General features: G+C 51.0%; 1 protein-coding gene across 5 annotated transcripts in view; it reads right to left on the reverse strand.

Annotated features, from left to right (window-relative positions):
- Nucleotides 1-10,740, reverse strand: part of FLYWCH1 (FLYWCH-type zinc finger 1) — a 52,750-nt gene extending 42,010 nt beyond the window's left edge. For all 5 annotated transcript variants that reach the window (XM_050774268.1, XM_050774271.1, XM_050774267.1 and 2 more), the window contains exons 1-2: nucleotides 10,454-10,740; nucleotides 8,010-8,124 (exon numbers count right to left, since the gene is read on the reverse strand). The gene's annotated coding sequence lies outside the window, so the exon portion shown is untranslated. The remainder of the gene's footprint in view (nucleotides 1-8,009; nucleotides 8,125-10,453) is intronic.
- Nucleotides 10,741-19,795: the final 9,055 nt, after the last annotated feature.

A 19,795-nucleotide genomic window follows, 5' to 3' on the forward strand; every position in this document is an offset into this window, starting at 1 on the left:
CCAGTCTGGGAGACACAGCGACACTCTGTCTCAAAAAAAAAAAAAAGAAAGAAAGAAAAAAAAATTAAAATAAATGAATAAATATATACACATATGTAAGAGTTATAGCGGCTGGGCGCAGTGGCTCACACCTGTAATCCCAGCACTTTCGGAGGCCAAGGCAGGTGGATCACAAGGTCAGGAGATCGAGACCATTCTGGCTAACATCTAGTAAAACACAAAAAATCAGACAGGAGTGGTGGTGTCCACCTGTAATCCCAGCTACTTGGGAGGCTGAGGCAGAAGAACTACTTAAATCAGGAAGTTGGAGGTTGAAGTGAACCGAGATCATGCCACTGTACTCCAGCCTGGGCAAAAGAGGGAGATTGCCTCAAAAAAAAAAAAAAAAAGAAAAAAAAGAAAGCAAAATCCAATTAACAAATTCAGTAAAGACTATCTTTCTAAACATGTTTTTTTTTTTTTTTTTTTTTTCCCAAAAAAGACCAAAATATTACTTAGAGAAGATGCTACCTTCTAGTCCTCAATCCACTGGTCCTTCTTATTTCCTTTCTACTCTGATCATATTTCTTATTAATTGGTGAATTTTATTTTACATGTTTATAACTTAAAAACATTTAAGGCCAGGCGCGGTGGCTCACGCCTCTAATCCCAGCACTTTGGGAGGCCGAGGCAGGAGGATCACCTGAGGTCAGGAGTTTGAGACCAGCCTGACCAACATGGAGAAACCCCATCTCTACTAAAAATATAAAAATTAGCTGGGTGTGGTGGTGCATGCCTGTAATCCCAGCTACTCAGGATGCTGAGGTAGGAGAATCACTAGAAGCCAGGAGGTAGAGTTTGCGGTGAGCCAAGATTGCACCATTGCACTCCAGCCTGGGTAAGAAGAGCGAAACTCCATATCAAAAACAAAAACAAAAAAAAGTTAAATAACTAGTAAGAGATATATTGAAATATTAAAAGTAGGAAGAGTATTGATTTTTTTCTTGAATTTCTTGTTGTCAAAACGGTTTCCCATGTGCACAAACTCTTTTTACAGTGGGAAAATATTAAACAAGTTCAAGACAGGCCGCATCTCCTGAGTAGTAATTTAATGTTATGCAGGAGGATCAAGAGTAATATCAAGTAGAACAGAGGAATTAATTAAATTGAGGATATTAAAATCCCTATTGTAGGGGCTAGGTGTGATGGCTCATGCCTGTAATCCTAGCATTTTGGGATGGTGAGGCAGGAGGATCTCTTGAGGCCGGGAGTTTGAGACCAACTTGGGCAATACTGTGAGACCCTGTCTCTACAAAAAGTTTGGCGTGATGGCAGGTGCCTGCGGTCCAGCTACTCAGCAGGCTGAGATGGGAGGATTGCTTGAGCCCGGGAGGTTGAGGCTGCAGTGAGCAAAGATCTCACCACGACTGGTCCATGAAGCTTTTATTTCAATTATTTTTACATATAATTCTAGTCTATATAAGAATTACGTGGAACATTTGATAAAAATGTAGATTCCAGGATTTCACATCTAAAATTCTAGCTGAGGTTCTAGAGAGGGATTCAAGAAGAATCCAAGGCCAGGCATGGTGGCACATGCCTCTAATTCCAGCACTTTGGGAGGCCAAGGCGGGTGGATCATTTGAGGTCAAGAGTTCAAGACAAGCTTGGCCCACATGGCAAAACCCCATCTCTTCTAAAAAATACAAAAATTAGCTGGGCATGGGGGCGGGCACCTGTAATCCCAGCTACTCTGGAGGGTGAGGCAGGGAGAACTGCTTGAACCCGGGAAGTGGAAGTTGCAGTGGGCCAAGATCGCGCCATTGCACTCCAGCCTAGGCGACAGAGTGAGACTCCGTCTCGCGGGTTGGGGGGGAAAGGAAAAAAGACTCCAGATTTCGGGCGGTGGGGAGAGGATCGGGGAAGAGGCAGGAACAAGAATCTAGATTTTTTTTTTTTTTTTTTTGGGGACGGAGTCTGGCTCTGTCGTCCAGGCTGGAGTGCAGTGGCCAGATCTCAGCTCACTGCAAGCTCCGCCTCCTGGGTTTACGCCATTCTCCTGCCTCAGCCTCCCGGGTAGCTGGGACTACAGGCGCCCGCCACCACGCCCGGCTAGTTTTTTGTATTTTTTAGTAGAGACGGGGTTTCACCATGTTAGCCAGGATGGTCTCGATCTCCTGACCTCGTGATTCGCCCGTCTCGGCCTCCCAAAGTGCTGGGATTACAGGCTTGAGCCACCGCGCCCGGCCAAGAATCTAGATTTTTAGCAAATACTCCTGATAACTGATAGACTATGAACCAGACTTTGACAAACACTAGAATAGATGCCCTTGAGAAAAAGAAGACTGTGGCTAAAGTGACGAGCCTAAGACACACACGAGGTTTGCTTTGTCCTGGGCACTAACACACCTCAAGTATTTTATCTACATCATCTCATTTAATCTTTAATATCATACAGGTTTCCTCATTAATGTTGCATAAAATAGTTAACGGCCAAGCGCGGTGGCTCGCACCTGTAATCCCAGCACTTTGGGAGGCTGAGGTGGTGGATCACCTGAGGTCAGGAGTTCGAGACCAGCCTGACCAACATGGCAAAACCCTGTCTCTACTAAAAATACAAAATTAGCTGGGCGTCGTGGTGAGCGCCTGTAATCCCGGCTACTCGGGAGGCTGAGGCAGGAGAATTGCTTGTACCCGTGAGATAGAGGTTGCAGTGAGCCGAGATCCCACCATTGCACTTCAGCCTGGGCAACAAAAGTGAAACTCTGTCTCAAAAAAAAAAAAAAAAAAAAGTTGGACGCGTAATCTTTGCACTTTGGGAGGCCGAGGCAGGTGGATCATCTGAGGCCAGGAGTTTGAGACCAGTCACGCCAACATGGCAAAACCCCGTCTCTACTGAAAATACAAAAACTAGCCGGGTGCGGTGGCTCACACCTGTAATCCCAGCACTTTGGGAGGCCAAGGCAGGCGGATCACGAGGTCAGAAGTTCAAGACCAGCCTGGCCAACATGGTGAAACCCCATCTCTACTAGAAATACAAAAACATTAGCTGGGCGTGGTGGTAGGCGCTTGTAATCCCTGCTACTCGGGAGGCCGAGGCTGCAGTGAGCAGAGATCGTGCCACTGCACTCCAGCCTGGGCAACAGAGCGAGACTCTGTCTCAAAAAAAAAAAAAAAAAAAAAAAAAAGGAAAGGAAAAAAAACTAGCTGGGCATGGTGGCACATGCCTATAACCCCAGCTACTCAGGAGGCTGAGGGAGAAAAATAGCTTGTACTCGAGAGGTGGAAGTTACAGGGAGCAGATATCCCACCATTGCACTCCAGTCTGGGTGACAAGAGCCAAACTCCGTTGCAAAAAAAAAAAAAAAGGCCGGGCGCGGTGGCTCAAGCCTGTAATCCCAGCACTTTGGGAGGCCGAGACGGGTGGATCACGAGGTCAGGAGATCGAGACCATCCTGGCTAACACGGTGAAACCCCGTCTCTACAAAAAAAATACAAAAAACTAGCCGGGCGAGGTGGCGGGCGCCTGTAGTCCCAGCTACTCGGGAGGCTGAGGCAGGAGAATGGCGTGAACCCGGGAGGCGGAGCTTGCAGTGAGCTGAGATCTGGCCACTGCACTCCAGCCTGGGCTACAGAGCGAGACTCCCTCTCAAAAAAAAAAAAAAAAAGGCCGGGCGCGGTGGCTCAAGCCTGTAATCCCAGCACTTTGGGAGGCCGAGATGGGCGGATCACGAGGTCAGGAGATCGAGACCATCCTGGCTAACACAAAGAAACCCCGTCTCTACTAAAAATACAAAAAAATTAGCCGGGCGTGGTGGCGGCGCCTGTAGTCCCAGCTACTCGGGAGGCTGAGGCAGGAGAATGGCGGGAACCCGGGAGGCGGAGCTTGCAGTGCGCCGAGATCGCGCCACTGCACTCCAGCCTGGGCGACAGAGCGAGACTCAGCCTCAAAAAAAAAAAAAAAAAAAAAAAAAAAAAAAAATGTAACATGCTTACTTTGTATCATTGGGAAAGTCATGGCTTCCTTTTTTCCTTTTACTTTTTATTTTATTTTCTTTTTTTTTTTGAGACAGAGTTTCACTCTTTCACCCAGGCTGGAGTGCAGTGGCATGATCTCAGCTCACTGCAACCTCCGCTTTCTGGTTTCAAGCGATTGTCCTGCCTCAGCTTCCCAAGTAGCTGGGATTACAGGTGTGTGCTACCACGCCTGGCTAATTTTTGTATTTTTTCAATAGAGACAGGGTTTCACCATGTTGTCCAGGCTGGTCTCGAACTCCTGACCTCATGATCCACCCATCTCGGCCTCCCAAAGTGCTGGGATTACAGGCGTGAGCCACAACGCCTGGCTGAGTTCCTCTTTTTTGAAAGTATCAGCAATTTAACAAGTTTCAGGAGGCTTACGGGTATTGGGGGGGAACCTCAAGAAGAGAGGAATTTGCTCAAATTTTAAGTACTACAGGCAAAATCTGATGGAGAAGGCATCTTGGGCTTGCCTTCTGTGTCTCAGGATATCAAACAACAGATTTTTATTTTTTTTTTTTTTGAGACAGAGTCTTGCTCTGTCCGCCAGGCTGGAGTGCAGTGGCGCAACCTCGGCTCACTGCAAGCTCCGCCTCCCGGGTTCACATCATTCTCCTGCCTCAGCCTCTCCAGTAGCTGGGACTACAGGCGCCCGCCACAACGTCTGGCTAATTTTTTGTATTTTGTTAGTAGAGACAGGGTTAGCCAGGATGGTCTCAATCTCCTGACCTCCTGATCTGCCCGCCTCGGCCTCCCAAAGTGCTGGGATTACAGGCGTGAGCCACCACGCCTGGCCTCTCTTTTCATTTTGAGATGGAGTCCCACTCTGTTGTCCAGGCTGGAGTACAGTTGCATGATCTCAGCTCACTGCAACCTCCACCTCCCAGGTTAAGTAATTCTCCTGCCTCAGCCTCCTGAGTAGCTGGGATTACAGGTGCGGACCACCACGCCCAGCTAATTTTTGTTTTTAGTAGAGACGAGGTTTCACCATGTTGGCCAGGCTGGTCTCGAACTTCTGACCTCAAGTGATTGGCCCGTCTTCGCCTCCCAAAATGCTGGGATTACAGGTGTGAGCCACGGCACCTGGCTGAAACAACAGACTTTCAAAAGTCTAAGGTTCCTTATGGAGACTTCCAGCAAGGCAAATTCAGGTGAGCTTATCTGGTAAATGAGTACTACATAATCAGGCCAAATCTAATGAGATCAGCCTTATTATCAAAAATACGTTTCCTTGGCCAGGCACAGTGGCTTATGCCTGTAATCCCAGCACTTTGGAAGGCCGAGGCGGGAAGATCACTTGAGGTCAGGAGTTTGAGACCAGCCTGGCCAACTTGGTGAAACCCCGTGTCCACTAAAAATACAAAAATTAGAACTGAAAAAAAAAATACAAAAATTAGCTGAGTGTGGTGGTGTGTGCCTGTAATCCCAACTACTTGGGAGGCTGAGGCAGGAGAATTGCTTGAACGCGGGAGGCGGAGGTTGCAGTGAGCTAAGATCACACAACCACACTCCAGCTTAGGTGACAGGGTAAGACTCCGTCTCCAAAAAAAAAAAAAAAATTTCCTTGATTATGAGATCAAAAGAAAAATGTGTGCTTCAGTGGAAAATGATACATTGTTTAGAACACATCTTTCCAGATTATCTTATTCTCCTCTTTGAGCTATTTGTACAACTCTGTAAATTGTGAACAGCTGAGAAAAATGCAAAGTAATTCTAGCATATAAGAGACAGGGTCTAGCTCTGCTGCCCAGGCTGGAGTGCAGTGGTGCAATCACTACAGCCTCAAACTCCCAGGCTCAAGCAATCCTCCCACCTCGACCTCCTGAAGTGCTGAGACTACAGGTGTGAGCCACCAGGCCTGGCTTCTCTTTTTCTATTTAAATAAATACGGCCGGGCGCAGTGGCTCACACCTGTAATCCCAACACTTTGGGGGGCCAAGGTGGGCAGATAACGAGGTCAGGAGATCGAGACCATCCTGGTGAACACGGTGAAACCCCGTCTCTACTAAAAATACAAAAAAATTAGCCGGCCATGGTGGTGGGCACCTGTAGTCCCAGCTACTTGGGAGGCTGAGGCAGGAGAACGGCGTGAGCCTGGGAGGCAGAGCTTGCAGTCAGCTGAGATCGTGCCACTGCACTGCACTGGGCAACAGAGCAAGACTCTGTCTCATAAATAAATAAATAAATAAATAAATAAAATAAATATAGACATGTAAATAAATTCCCCCACTGTGGAAGAGGCCAGTTTTGCCTCCATTTGCACATTCACTTCAATATTCCTGATCTAGAATCTTCCAGATTATTCTTTGGATTCTCTTTTTTTTTTTTTTCCCCCATCACAGAGTCTTCTTCTGTCTCCCAGGCTGGAGAGCAGTGGCTATATCTCAGCTCACTGCAACCTCCGATTTCTGGGCTCAAGTCATTCTCCTGCCTGTGCCTCCCATGATCTGCCCACCTTGGCTTCTCAAAGTGCTGGGATTATAGGCCTGAGCCACCACAACCAGCCCATGTAATTTTAAAAATTGCTGACTGGAACCTAATTATTTTAACACCAATGACTAAGCAGTTTGAAAAACAGTGCCCTAGACCAAAACAAAGGAAATAAAACTGTTTTATACTCATGTAAAACAAACACATGTTAAAGATTTCACTTATTGTTAAAGAGCCAGTGAGCCGGAACTCGGGAGTTCGAGACCAGCCTGGCCATCATGGTGAAACCCTGTCTCTACTAAAAATACAAAAAAATTAGCCGAGTGTGGTGCGTGCCTGTAATCCCAGCTGCTCAGGAGGCTGAGGCAGAACTGATTGAACCTACCTGGGAGAAGGAGGTTGCAGTGAGCCAAGATCGCACCACTGCACTCCAGCCTAGGCAACAAAATGAGACTCTGTCTCAGGGGGAAAAACAAAAAAGAAATTTTCAGTGCATTTAACAAAAAACAAGTATATTTTATGAAACTTTTGTTACTTTTTTTTTTTTTTTATTTTTTACAGTGGATACCCGTTGTTTTGTGGTAGATACAGGGGCCCTAATGTGTTTCTTTTGTGATGTTCAATCTTCATTTGTACGAATTTTTTTTTTTTTTTTTTTTTTTTTTTTTTTTTTTTTTTTTGAGACGGAGTCTCACGCTGTTGCCCAGGCTGGAGTGCAGTGGCGCGATCTCGGCTCACTGCAAGCTCCGCCTCCCGGGTTCCCGCCATTCTCCTGCCTCAGCCTCCTGAGTAGCTGGGACTACAGGCGCCCGCCACCGCGCCCGGCTAATTTTTTGTATTTTTAGTAGAGACGGGGTTTCACTGTGGTCTCGATCTCCTGACCTTGTGATCCGCCCGCCTCGGCCTCCCAATTTTTTTTTTTTTTGAGACAGTCTCACTCTGTCACCCAGGCTGGAGTGAAGTGGCTCGATTCTAGCTCACTGCAACCTCTGCCTCCTGAGTTCAAGCGATTCTGCTCCTCAGGCTCCTGAGTAGCTGGGATTACAGGCACCCGCCACCACTCCCAGCTACATTTTCTGTATTTTTAGTAGAGATGGGGTTTCACCATATTAGCCAGGCTGGTCTCAAACTCCTGACCTCTGGTGATCTGCCCGCCTCGGCCTCCCAAAGTGCTGGGATTACAGACACGAACCACCATGCCTGGCCGCACTCAGTACAGATTTCTTAAGTGAATGGAGCACGGGCTGGCAGATGTGCACGGAAAGCTCCAAAGTCTCAGTTTATGGTGCATCACTCTTATCCTCTCTCCCCATCTCCCAGAACTGTGGGTGCGGAGCAATTTGAGTGCAATGCCAGATGGCCTGCTGAGACACTGCGGTCCTGCCGGTGGCCACAAGGGCTCATTGTAGCCTGCTGGGACACTGCGGTCCTGCTGGTGGCCACAAGGGCTCAGTATAGACCTAAGGGTCACATGTCAGCAACTGTCAGGTGTCTTTCAGACACCAGCAGGTCCAAACTCTAATCAGTAAGGCTGGAAAACCAGGAGGCTCTTTTGGCAGCTGAAGGAGCAACAGAATTACCTTTACACGTGAGTGAGAGACGCCACCATCATCTCCCACACCTGGGTCAAGGCGCTGGCTTGCTGGGCAGGAGACCCCGGGGGAAAATCCCGTAACTTCTCTGGGCTGGTTTCACCTGTGAAGAAAGAAAAGTGGCAAATGAAATATCGCAAGTGAAATTATTCCATGCACTGTCGAGTGTTACAGAAGAACAAGGCATTCTGCATCCAGGTGCAGCAGGGGTGCTGAGGGATAGGAGCAGGAGGAGGGAAGGAGCTTTGTTTAAAAAGCTTCTGGGCCGGGCGCGGTGGCTCAAGCCTGTAATCCCAGCACTTTGGGAGGCCGAGACGGGCGGATCACGAGGTCAGGAGATCGAGACCACCCTGGCTGACACGGTGAAACCCCGTCTCTACTAAAAAATACAAAAAACTAGCCGGGCGAGGTGGCGGGCGCCTGTAGTCCCAGCTACTCGGGAGGCTGAGGCAGGAGAATGGCGTAAACCCGGGAGGCGGAGCTTGCAGTGAGCTGAGATCCGGCCACTGCACTCCAGCCCGGGTGACAGAGCGAGACTCCGTCTCAAAAAAAAAAAAAAAAAAAAAAAAAAAAAAGCTTCTGAATGGGCTGGTGGCAAGGTGACTCACACCTGTCATCTCAGCAGTTTGAAAGACTCAGGTGAGAGAATTGTTTGAGCCCAGGAGTTCGAGACCACCCCTCCACACACACCATTTCTACAAAATTAAAAAAAAAAAAAAAGCGCTCCTGGAAGACTCCAATGTCTACCCACCTCCCACCTACCCACTACTGAGCCATGAGCATTGGAGGTGCACTTGCCTTGGACATGAACCCCTATGGTGATAGCACACGCTCAGTGGGTGCACACAGACCTTCCTCCTGGAGAGGCTGAAGGTGGCAGAGATGCCCAGATAATTAAAATTGACTCAAAATGAGCTTCACAATCTCAGCACTGTTGACATTTTGGGCCGGATGATTCTGCTGTGGGAGGCTGTGCTGTTCAGCGTGGGGTGTTCAGCAGCATCCCCGGTCTCTACCTGCCAGATCTTAGTGTCATGCCTTACCACACGTTGTGACCATCAGCATTGCAGAATGTTCCCTGGGGTGCAAAACTGCCCGAGAGCCACAGCTCCAAAGCAACTTAGAAATCAGAGGGCACCGAAAGGGAGACCTTGGCCAATGAGACCCCCCCAGCCGGGTATTCCCCAATCACCCTCCATCATAATCTTAGCGAAGTTTATTTACTCCTTCCCATAGCTTAATGCATCCTCAAATCTCTCTCCCTTTATGCCTGATATACCCATCTTCCCTCTCCTTTCCATTCCCACCACCTCAGGACATCATCCCTTACCACAACCTCTTTAGCCCAAGCCAAAGCCTCTGAACGATCTTGCCAGCTCTGGCAAGCAGCCACTCCAATTCTCCCTATAGGGTGCTGACAGGCCACTCTTTCTAAAGCTTAACTTTCAGCCTGTCTCTCCCCAGTTAAATCATCTCCATCTCCAGCTTTAGTGCATCATCAGCTGGGTGTCATAAACGCTCCACAATGTAGTCCCAACCTCAGCCTTGTTCCTTCCACACGTGCCGCCAGTAGCATTTGGGAGAGGAATAAGAGAAACATGATAGAATCACACGAGAAAATCTAGATCAAGCCCTGGAAATCATATTGACCCTGGAAAGCAGAAATATGAAAATAAAAATAAGCCGTTTCTTCGGAATTGGAGTTCGCACATGATTATCTGACTATGGAAGTTCAGTTTCCTCCCAGGACAAGGAATAAAGGGAACAACGGGCAGGGTTTCGAGCGAGGGTTTCAACTACGTCAGACCCGTTATGTGCAGGCTCCATGGGTTAGCCGCGGCCTTTTGGAACCGGGTGGAAGAGAATGGAACGGAATTGAATCCGAACAGATCCAGCTGCGTCATGTGAGCTTAAACAAGCGTCTCCCTTTAAACTTGTGCTTCAGTCATCCAGACCCACAGGCGCAGTGTACACGCGTAAAAGGCATTACTCAGTGTCGGCTGTGGGTCAGCAAAGTTCGAAAGCCGTCACCGAACATCTATAGAGTCAGAAGCCGGAGCGGGGTGCGTCCAGATCCGCAAAAGTGCAAGGTCACTGGGACCGCCCGAGCTGCAACCGTGGGACGGGGCTGGTGCTGCGGGTTCAGGAAGGCAGCGCTGGGCGGGGCGGACACCGCCAGGGAACGGAGGGCGAGTGCTGGGGTCCTTGAAGTGGGGGTGTCGGGCTTAGGCCAGGGGACGGGGGTGGGGTGAGGAAGGAGGGGCGAGGAGCAAGGGGGGAATCGCGGGACACCCCACAGGAGGCGGCTGAGCGCCGAGACGCAGACCCCTCCCCAGCACCCGCAGCCCTCGGGACCCCCGGGAGAGCCGGGCCGGGGGCGCGTCCACGCCGGGGACGCGGGACTCTCCCGGCCCGCAGGGGCCCGTCCTCACCGACGGCAGCGGGGCCCTCCCTCTCCGGCGACAGCGCCGCGGCGGGTCCCTCAGTCTCTGCCGCTGCAGCAGCGGGGGTCGACCTCGCGGCCCAGGCAGTCGCCGCCACGCCGACCCCGGCGCCCGCTCCCAGCCCGGACCTGCCCCGCGGGAGCGAGCCCCGTGACCGCGCGCGCGACCCCGCCGGGCAGCCGGCCTTGCGGAACGCCCAGGCGGGCTCCTTCCGAGCATGCGCAGCAAGACCGCGTGGCCCGTTCCTCAGGTAAATCCGCTCCTCCGGGTCTTCCCTGCGCGTCGCCGAGCCGCAGGCCTGGCCTATCAACGCATGGGGGCGGGGACGAAACTCACTGAAAAGGCGGGGCCATCCCGAGATTGGACGCCGGCGTCCAGGGGCGGAGCTAGGATGGGGGTGCTGGATGGGACGCTCTTGGCGTAAAGTGGCTGGAGTAGGGGGCGCTTAATTGAGACCCCAGGACAGTCCCCAGGATCTGAGGATGCCCGCAGGAAGCGGAGCGCTTGCTGAGATGCACCCTTGGGTCTGTCAGTTTCCTGAGCCCGTGGAAAGGCGATTCTCATGCATCTCATTGACGCCCCCAGTGACCCTACCCCAGAGCGGAGCCAGTGTGATATTCAAATAAACGGCGATAGCAACGGATTATAACCTTGACTACAATAAGAGTCCAAACTGAAAGAAATAACTCAATGCGGGAGAAGGGACAGTTCTTTCTTACATCAGAAAGCCAACAAAAAAAAAATACCTGGGCCGGGCGCGGTGGCTCCTGCCTGTATTCCCAGCACTTTGGGAGGCCGAGGTGGGTGGATCACCTGAGGTCAGTAGTTCAAGACCAGCCTGGTCAACATGGTGAAACTCCGTTTCTACTAAAAATACAAACATTAGCCGGGTGTGGTGGTGGGCGCCTGTAATCCCAGCTACTCGTGAGGCTGAGGCGGGAGAATCACTTGAACCCGGGAGGAGGAGGTTGCAGTGAGCTGAGATGGCGCCACTGCACTCCAGCCTGGGCAACAGTGAGACTGTGTCAAAAAAATAAAAAATAAAAAATAAAAGCAGAAATGTTACATAGTATTACAAAGGCTGCATGACGAGTGATGTAACACATAGAATGTAGAAGCAGATATGACAGCCAGTAGTCTTCTGTTACGCCAGCAACAAAGATATTTGCAAAAATGTAAAACTATGTCACTGTTCTGTCTAAATTTCTTTGGAAAAATATTGTAGTTTTCCATAAAACTATGTTATGTTAACAATCAGTTTACTGTTGTTTTTTTTTTTTTTAGTAAGAGCTTTATTGAAATATAATTCACATACCATACATTTCTCCCATTTAAAGTGTACAATTAAATGATATTTAGTATAATCACAGAGTTGTGCAAGCAGCACCATAGTCAGTTTTAAAACCTTTTATCACTCCAAGAAGAAACCTTTAGCCATCACCTTCCGATTTGCTAATCACTCCAGCCATAAGTAATATGATCTATTTTTTGTCTTTATAGATTTGCGTATTCTGCACATTTCGTATAAATGAAATCATGCAACAAATATGTGGTCTCTTGTGACTGACTTCTTTCACCTAGCCTTAGCATAGCACTTTCAAAGTTCATCCATGTTGGCCAGGTACAGTGACTCGTGCTTGTAATCCCAGCACTTTGGGAAGCTGAGACAGGAGCATCGTTTGAGCCCAGGAGTTTGAGACCAGCATAGGCAACACAGTGAGACTCTTTCTCTACAGAAAAAAAAAAAAAAAAAAAAAAAAAAGAGGAACAAGAAAAAATTAACTGGATGTGGTGATGCGCTGTAGTCCAAGCTACTCAGGAGGCTGAGGTGGAATGATCGCTTGAGCTTGGGAGTTTGAGGATGCAGTGAGCTGCGCTCATGCTACTGCACTCCAGGCTGGGCGACAGAGCAAGACCCTGTTTTTCAAAAAAAAAAAAAAAAAGTGGCAGAACTTAATTACTTGTTTTTTTTTCTTCTTGAGATGGAGTCTTGCTCTGTCGCCCAGGCTGGAGTGCAGTGGCACGATCTCAGCTCACTGCAACCTCCACCTCCCGGGTTCAAGCGATTCTCCTGCCTCAGTCTCCTGTGCAGCTGGGATTACAGGCACTTGTCACCACGCCCAGCTTTTTTTGAGAGAAGTCTGACTGCCACACCCAGGCTGGAGTACAATGGTGCTATGTCGGCTAACTGCAACCTTTGCTTTCCAGGTTCAAGCGATTCTCCTGTCTCAGCTTCCCCAGTAGCTGGGACTACATGCCTGCGCCACCATGCCTGGCTGATTTTTGTATTTTTAGGAGAGACGGGGTTCCACCATGTTGTCCAGGCTGATCTCGAACTCCTGACCTCAGGTAATGTGCCCGACTTGGTCTCCCAAAGTGCTGGGATTACAGGCATGAGCCACCATGCCTGGCCAGGATGCTGTTTTTATTTGTTTTGTTTTTGAGACAGAATCTCCCTCTGTCGTCCAGGGTGGAGTGCAGTGGTGAGATCACAGTTCACTGCAGCCTCAATCAAACTCTTGGGTTCCATTGATCCTCTTGCCTCAGCCTCCAAAGTAGCTGGCACTATAGGTGCACAACACAGCACCCTGCTAATTTTTGTATTTTTAGTAGAGACGAGTTTTCACCACGTTGGCCAGGATGGTCTCCTGACCTCAGGTGATCCACCCGCCTCGACCTGCTAAAGTGCTAGGATTACAGGCATGAACCACTGCAATCTGCCTGTTATTCCTTTTCAATATTCTTTTGCCACCTCTGGGTCTCTTGAGTTTCCAGTTGTCATCTTTCTTGTCAATCTTTGTGAAAATGAATCACTACCTTTAATTTTACATCATTGAGACCACTGCAATTATTATTATTATAATTATTTTGAGGCAGAGTCTCGCTTTGTTGCCCAGGCTGGAGGGCAATAGTGCGATCTCGGCTTACTGCAAACTCTGCCTCCGGGTTCAAGCGATTCTTCCACCTTAGGCTCCCGAGTAGCTGGGATTACAGGTGTGCACCACTGCCACGTCTAAGTTTTTAATTTTTTTTTTTTTTCAGACGAAGTTTCGCTCTTCTTGCCTAGGCTGGAGTGCAATGGCGTGATCTCGGCTCACCGCAACCTCCGCCTCCCGGATTCAAGCGATTCTCCTGCCTCAGCCTCCCGAGTAGCTGGCGCCACCACGCCTGGCTAGTTTAGTATTTTTAGCAGAGACGGGGTTTCTCCATGTTGGTCAGGCTGTTCTTGAACTTCCGACCTCAAGTGATCCGCCCGCCTTGGCCTCCCAAAGTGCTGAGATTACAGGCGTAAGCCACCCTGCCCGGTCTTAATTTTAATTTCAATTTTTACTAGAGACGTAGTCTCCCTATTCCCGAGGCTGGTCTCAAACTCCTGAGCTCAAGCGATTCTCTCGCCTTGGCCTCCCGAAGCACTGGGAAACAGACGTGAGCCACCCCAGTCAGCATCCTTTTGGGATTCTTGCAACTTTTCTGTAGGTGAGAAATTATGTCAAAGTAGAAGCTGGACAAAGGAAATACTCCCTTCATCCCCTGAGCATTCCACGAGGTGAAAGCCTGCTTTTCCCGTTGGTCCAACCCTCGCCCATTGGTTCAGCCCCGGCCCATCCCTCGCCCATTGGTCCAGCCCCGCCCATTGGTTCAGCCCCGCCCTACACCCATTGGTTCCGCTCCCTTCTGTTGGCTCAGCCCCCCTTTGGCCCCGCCCCACCCATTAGTTCAGCCCCCGTCCATTGATGTCCAGCACTCTCCCATTGGTCCAGGCCTTGCCCATTGGTTTAGCCCTCGACCATTGGCTCACCCCTCGCCCATTGGTCCCACCCCCACCCACAGGCCCCGCCCTCGCCGCTGCGCGTCCCTGGCCCACCACGCGCCATTCTCCAGCAAGGAGAATATACTCGGCATTCTCCAGCAACGCGGTGCGGTACCGGGTTGACTCCAAGTGCGAGGAGCCGCAGGGTCCTGGTTACTGTTTTCCTGTGACGCTTGGCGGCGGCGGCCAGAGCGGCCCCAGCACCGCGCCCTGGGCTCACTGCGGCTCTCCTATAATCCCGGGGTCATCACGGTCCGCTTGCACCCTTCTCCCCGCCCAAGCCTCCCTCTGGCTGCGCGTCATCGGCTGGCTCGCGGAGGGTGCCGCTCCACCCTGGGAGACCCCGCGCCCCCGCCTCACGGCCTGCCCATCTCCTCTCACTCTAAAGTGGCCGATGGAGGAGCCCCAGGTCTGGTGGGTCCATGTCCAGGTGCCCTGGGTTCCCGCACGACCCACGGCCTCCTGCGTCCCGCACCTCTTGTGTCCTGCAGCCGCCCGCGTCCTCTCTGGGAGCCCTTCCTTCCCTGAGTCCGTCCACATCCCCTGCGGTTCCTCTGAAATCCGCGCCCCAATCCCGGAACCTCGGCTCTTCCGCGCGCTCTTCGTCCCCGCCTCCCCAGCCCCCAGGTGTCCTCCGCGTTCCGTATCCCCCTGCACCACACCGCTCACTCTCTCCTTGCCCTCCGCACTGGGACCCTCGGGGACCAAAATCGTCCAAAATGCCTTCCCTGGTGTCGAGTTTATGTTAAGGGGTGGGGTGGGGAGACCAAAAAGCAGTGGATGTGGTAACCACGGGGACGCCGTGTGTCTGAGTCAGGGGCCTTTCGGCGGAGACGCGACGGGAGGAGGGGCTGCGGCTCGTGCCCTGGGCAGCGACAGTGTGGACTCCATTGCAATTCTCCAACGGCTGCCACCCGCAGTGTCAACACACAGGTCCCCTCCATCCCTTACAGTCGCCCACCTCCCATCCCTGCAGAAGGCACCTTAGAGCCGGTGTCTGGGCCTTAAGGAGCCCGGGTGGGGGTCAGGCGGGTGGGCTGAGCGGGACGGAGGCTGCGGGGAGGAACCGCACTCTTGGCTGCCGGCACTGCCTGGGTCCTGGGAAGGCTGCTGGGCAGCCGCTGAGTCCGCGCGCGTCCTCTCCTGACCGCCAGGAGCATGGGCCAGAACGTCTCCACATTTCGGCCCTGAACCCGGATGAGGCCCTGCCCAGTGCTCGGTGCTGTCCAAGGAAAATGAGACCTCGAGGTGAAAAGCGCAGAGGCTGTGCACGCAAGGGCCAAGCGGAGGATGCGTTATTACTGTTTTCTTCTTGATGATAAAACCGGGTGTTGACAAATGCCAGAGAGTTTGGCATTCACAGGCCGTGGGTTGAATGTAACTTGCATCCTTCCAGTGCGGCAATCTCACTTCTAGAACTCTGTCCTAGGAACATAACAAGGCTATTTCAGGATTGCTTACAACCTGGAAGCAACTGGGATGTGTCTGGCCATTGGAGCTGGTGGATTTCACGCATCCCTGCCGTGGGCGTCAAGCAGCAAAAAGGATGTGCAGCATTCATACGAGGGAAGACATTTGTAACTCATTATGAAAAAATGTGTGGGTCGGTCGCGGTGGCTCACACCTGTAATCCCAGTACTTTGGGTGATCGAGGTGGGTGGATCACTTGAGGTCAGGAGTTCAAGACCAGCCTGGCCAACATGGCGAAACCCCGTCTCTACTAAAAACACAAAAATTAGCCAGGCATGGTGGCGCGCCCCTGTAGTCTCTGCTTCTCGGGAGGCTGAGGCAGGAGAATCACTTGAACCCAGGAGGCAGAGGTTGCAGTGAGCCGAGATCTCCCCACTGCACTCCAGCCTGGGCGACAGAGCAAGACTGTCTCAACAACAAGTGTGGCATCACCTTGATTTTCTGAAAATAGAAAAATTGAAAAAATATATATTTTCTGGCCGGGCACGGTGGCTCACGCCTGTAATCCTAGCACTTTGGGAGGCTGAGGTGGGCGGATCACCTGAGGTCGGGAGTTCGAGACCAGCCTGACCAACATGGAGAAACCCTGTCTCTACTAAAAGTACAAAATTAGCCGGGTGTGGTGGTGCATGCCTGTAATCCCAGCTGCTAGAGAGACTCAGGCAGGAGAATCACTTGGACCCGGGAGGCAGAGGTTGCGGTGAGCCAAGATCGCACCATTGCACTCCAGCCTGGGCAACAAGAGCGAAACTCTGGCTAAAAAAAAAAAATATAGGCCGGGCGCGGTGGCTCAAGCCTGTAATCCCAGCACTTTGGGAGGCCGAGGCGGGCGGATCACAAGGTCAGGAGATCGAGACCACAGTGAAACCCCGTCTCTACTAAAAATACAAAAAATTAGCCGGGCGCGGTGGCGGGCGCCTGTAGTCCCAGCTACTCAGGAGGCTGAGGCAGGAGAATGGCGGGAACCCGGGAGGCGGAGCTTGCAGTGAGCCGAGATCGCGCCACTGCACTCCAGCCTGGGCAACAGCGTGAGACTCCGTCTCAAAAAAAAAAAAAAAAAAAAAAATATATATATATATATATATATATACACACACACACACACATATTTTTTAAAAATTTACCTCTAAGTAGTGGAATTACTGGAGGTAATTTGTAATTTTTCTCTCTTTTTCAAAATTAAAATTAATGACATCTACACTCAGCAACCAAACATATGGGAGGGGTGCACCGTTCTTGGAGCTACTGCAATACCAGGTCAATGCGTGGAGTGAACTGAGTAAGCTCCTACTGCAATCCCCTGCTCCAAAAATCCACTTTATGTACATTTTTTTAGACAGGGTCTCACCATGTCACCCAAGCTGGAGCTCAGTGGTGCCATCATGGCTCAATGCAGCCTTGACTTCCTAGGCTCAAGCGATCCTCCAGCCTCAGCCTCTTGAGTAGCTGGACTGTAGGTGAGCTCAGGTGATCCTCCTGGCTCAGCTTCCCCAGTAGCTGGGACTACAGGCACACACCACCACCACACCTGGCTAATTTTTGTATTTGTTTTGTAGATTCAGGGTCTCACTATGTTGCCCAGGCTGGGCCCCACTGGGTTGGCCTCTGTCATATACCCCGGGACACCCAGACTCCTCAGTGGTCCTTAGCCTCAGGTTCATAGATTCATCAGTCAGGGATTTCTGTTTCCTCTGTGGTTCTGCAGGGGATGGGGTTGTGACCTGTTTACCACTAGATCCCGCTTAGGCCTGTATATCAAGGTCCCCAAGAAGTGAAGGGGCAAGAAAGCAGCAGAATTTTTAAATTTTTAAATTTAATTTAAAAAATTAATGTTTTAAAATTTGTGTTTGGATCTAAAATGTGAATGAATATTCACAATTGCATTTTTTGTTTGTTTTTGAGACGGAGTTTTGCTCTTGTTGCCCAGGCTGGAGTGCAATGGCATGATCTTAGCTCACTGCAACTTCCATCTCCTGGGTTCAAGTGATTCTCCTGCCTCAGCCTCCTGAGCAGATGGGATTACAGATGCCCACTGCCATGCCCCGCCAATGTTTTATATTTTTGGGTGGAGACAGAGTTTCACCATGTTGGCTAGGTTTGTCTCCAACTCCTGACCTCAGGTGATCCACCCGCCTTGGCCTCTCAAAGTATTGGGATTACAGGCGTGAGCCACCATGCCCGGCCCTAATTGCAATTTTTTAAAAAGTTGTTTTTTGAGATGGAGACTTGCTCTGTCACTCAGGCTGGAGTGCAGTGGCATGATCTCAGCTCACTGCAGCCTCCACCTCCCGGGTTCAAGCCATTCTCCTGCCTCAGCCTCCCGAGTAGCTGGGACTAGAGGCACCCACCACCACGCCTGGCTAATTTTTGTATTTTTTTTTAGTAGAGACAGGGTTTCGCCATGTTGGCCAGGCTGGTCTTGAAATCCCAACCTTAGCTGGTCCACCCGCCTCAGCCTCCCGAAGGCTGGGATTACAGGCATGAGCCACTGCACCCAGCCTATAATTTTTTTTTTTTTTTTTTTTTTTTTTTTGAGACGGAGTCTCGCTCTGTCGCCCAGGCTGGAGTGCAGTGGCCGGATCTCAGCTCACTGCAAGCTCCGCCCCCCGGGTTCACGCCATTCTCCTGCCTCAGCCTCCCGAGTAGCTGGGACTATAGGCGCCTGCCACCTTGCCCGGCTAGTTTTTTGTATTTTTTAGTAGAGACGGGGTTTCACCGTGTTAGCCAGGATGGTCTCGATCTCCTGACCTCGTGATCCGCCCGTCTCGGCCTCCCAAAGTGCTGGGATTACAGGCGTGAGCCTCCGCGCCCGGCCCTAAGCCACCGCGCCCGGCCCAAAAAATAAAAAATAAAAATAAATAAATAATAAAGAACAGAAGGAAACGGGCTCCAGGATATGGGTGGCAAAAAAAAGGCAACATGGGGTCCTAACCTGGCCATTTTTGTCCTCACTGCTCACTGGGATGTGGTGTGGATGATGCTGGGTGACGTCACGGAACCAGCAGTGATCCTCTCAGGCACACTCACGTTAACATGGCTATGACTGGGAAGGTTGTGCTCAGAGATGGAGGCAGAATGGTTTTGGAGTCTGCTGCCTGCATTCTCCAAATGGTTTGGCAAAATAGAAGTGTGTGGAGGAGGCCGGGCGCGGTGGCTCACGCCTGTAATCCCAGCACTTTGGGAGGCCGAGACGGGTGGATTACGAGGTCAGGAGATCGAGACCATCCTGGCGAACACGGTGAAACCCAATCTCTACTAAAAAAATACAAAAAACTAGCCGGGCGAGATGGCGGGCGCCTGTAATCCCAGTTACTTGGGAGGCTGAGGCAGGAGAATGGCGTAAACCCCGGAGGCGGAGCTTGCAGTGAGCTGAGATCCGGCCACTGCACTCCAGCCTGGGCGACAGAGCGAGACTCCGTCTCAAAAAAAAAAAAAAAAAAAAAAAAAAGAAGTGTGTGGAGGAGAGACAGAGGGAGGGACAGAGAAAAAAGAGGAGAGAGAGAGGGAAGGAGAGCCGGGGAACCCAGGCCAGGGCTATGCAGTATGCCCTGCGTGCTCCTGCAACTTTTATGCTCCAAATGTTTAAAAATAAAACCAGAGGGTGAGGAAAACAGTGATGTGGCCAGGCCCAGCGTGCAGGCTCCAGCTCCCTAGTATGCATCTCCCTCCTGGCCGACTGCCAACGCCACTGAAAGACTCAGGCCCAGGTACACCCTTGCTGTTCCCCCAACTCCACTTAAGGGGGCACCAAAAATGCTCCCCTGCTCCTGGCCCTGCTGCTGCACAGTCACCCCTCACTGCCGGGTAAGGCTTCCCAGGCAACAGCAGGAGGGGCCCGATGGTGCCACACTGAGTACAGGGCAGGGGCGCCCCACAGTGACCCTGCCCTCTGTCCCACCCCAGCTTCCTCTTCCTCACTCCCACTTCTTGAGGTTGCACCTGACACGTCCTGCCCTGACATCCTCAGGCATCCTTAACATCTGACAAGAACAGATAGCCAAGAGTACTTGGGAACAGGCCTCGAGCAGTGGCTCACACCTGTAATCCCA

The sequence above is a fragment of the Macaca thibetana genome, chromosome 20, assembly GCF_024542745.1.
Source record: "Macaca thibetana thibetana isolate TM-01 chromosome 20, ASM2454274v1, whole genome shotgun sequence".
Taxonomy (NCBI): domain Eukaryota; kingdom Metazoa; phylum Chordata; class Mammalia; order Primates; family Cercopithecidae; genus Macaca; species Macaca thibetana.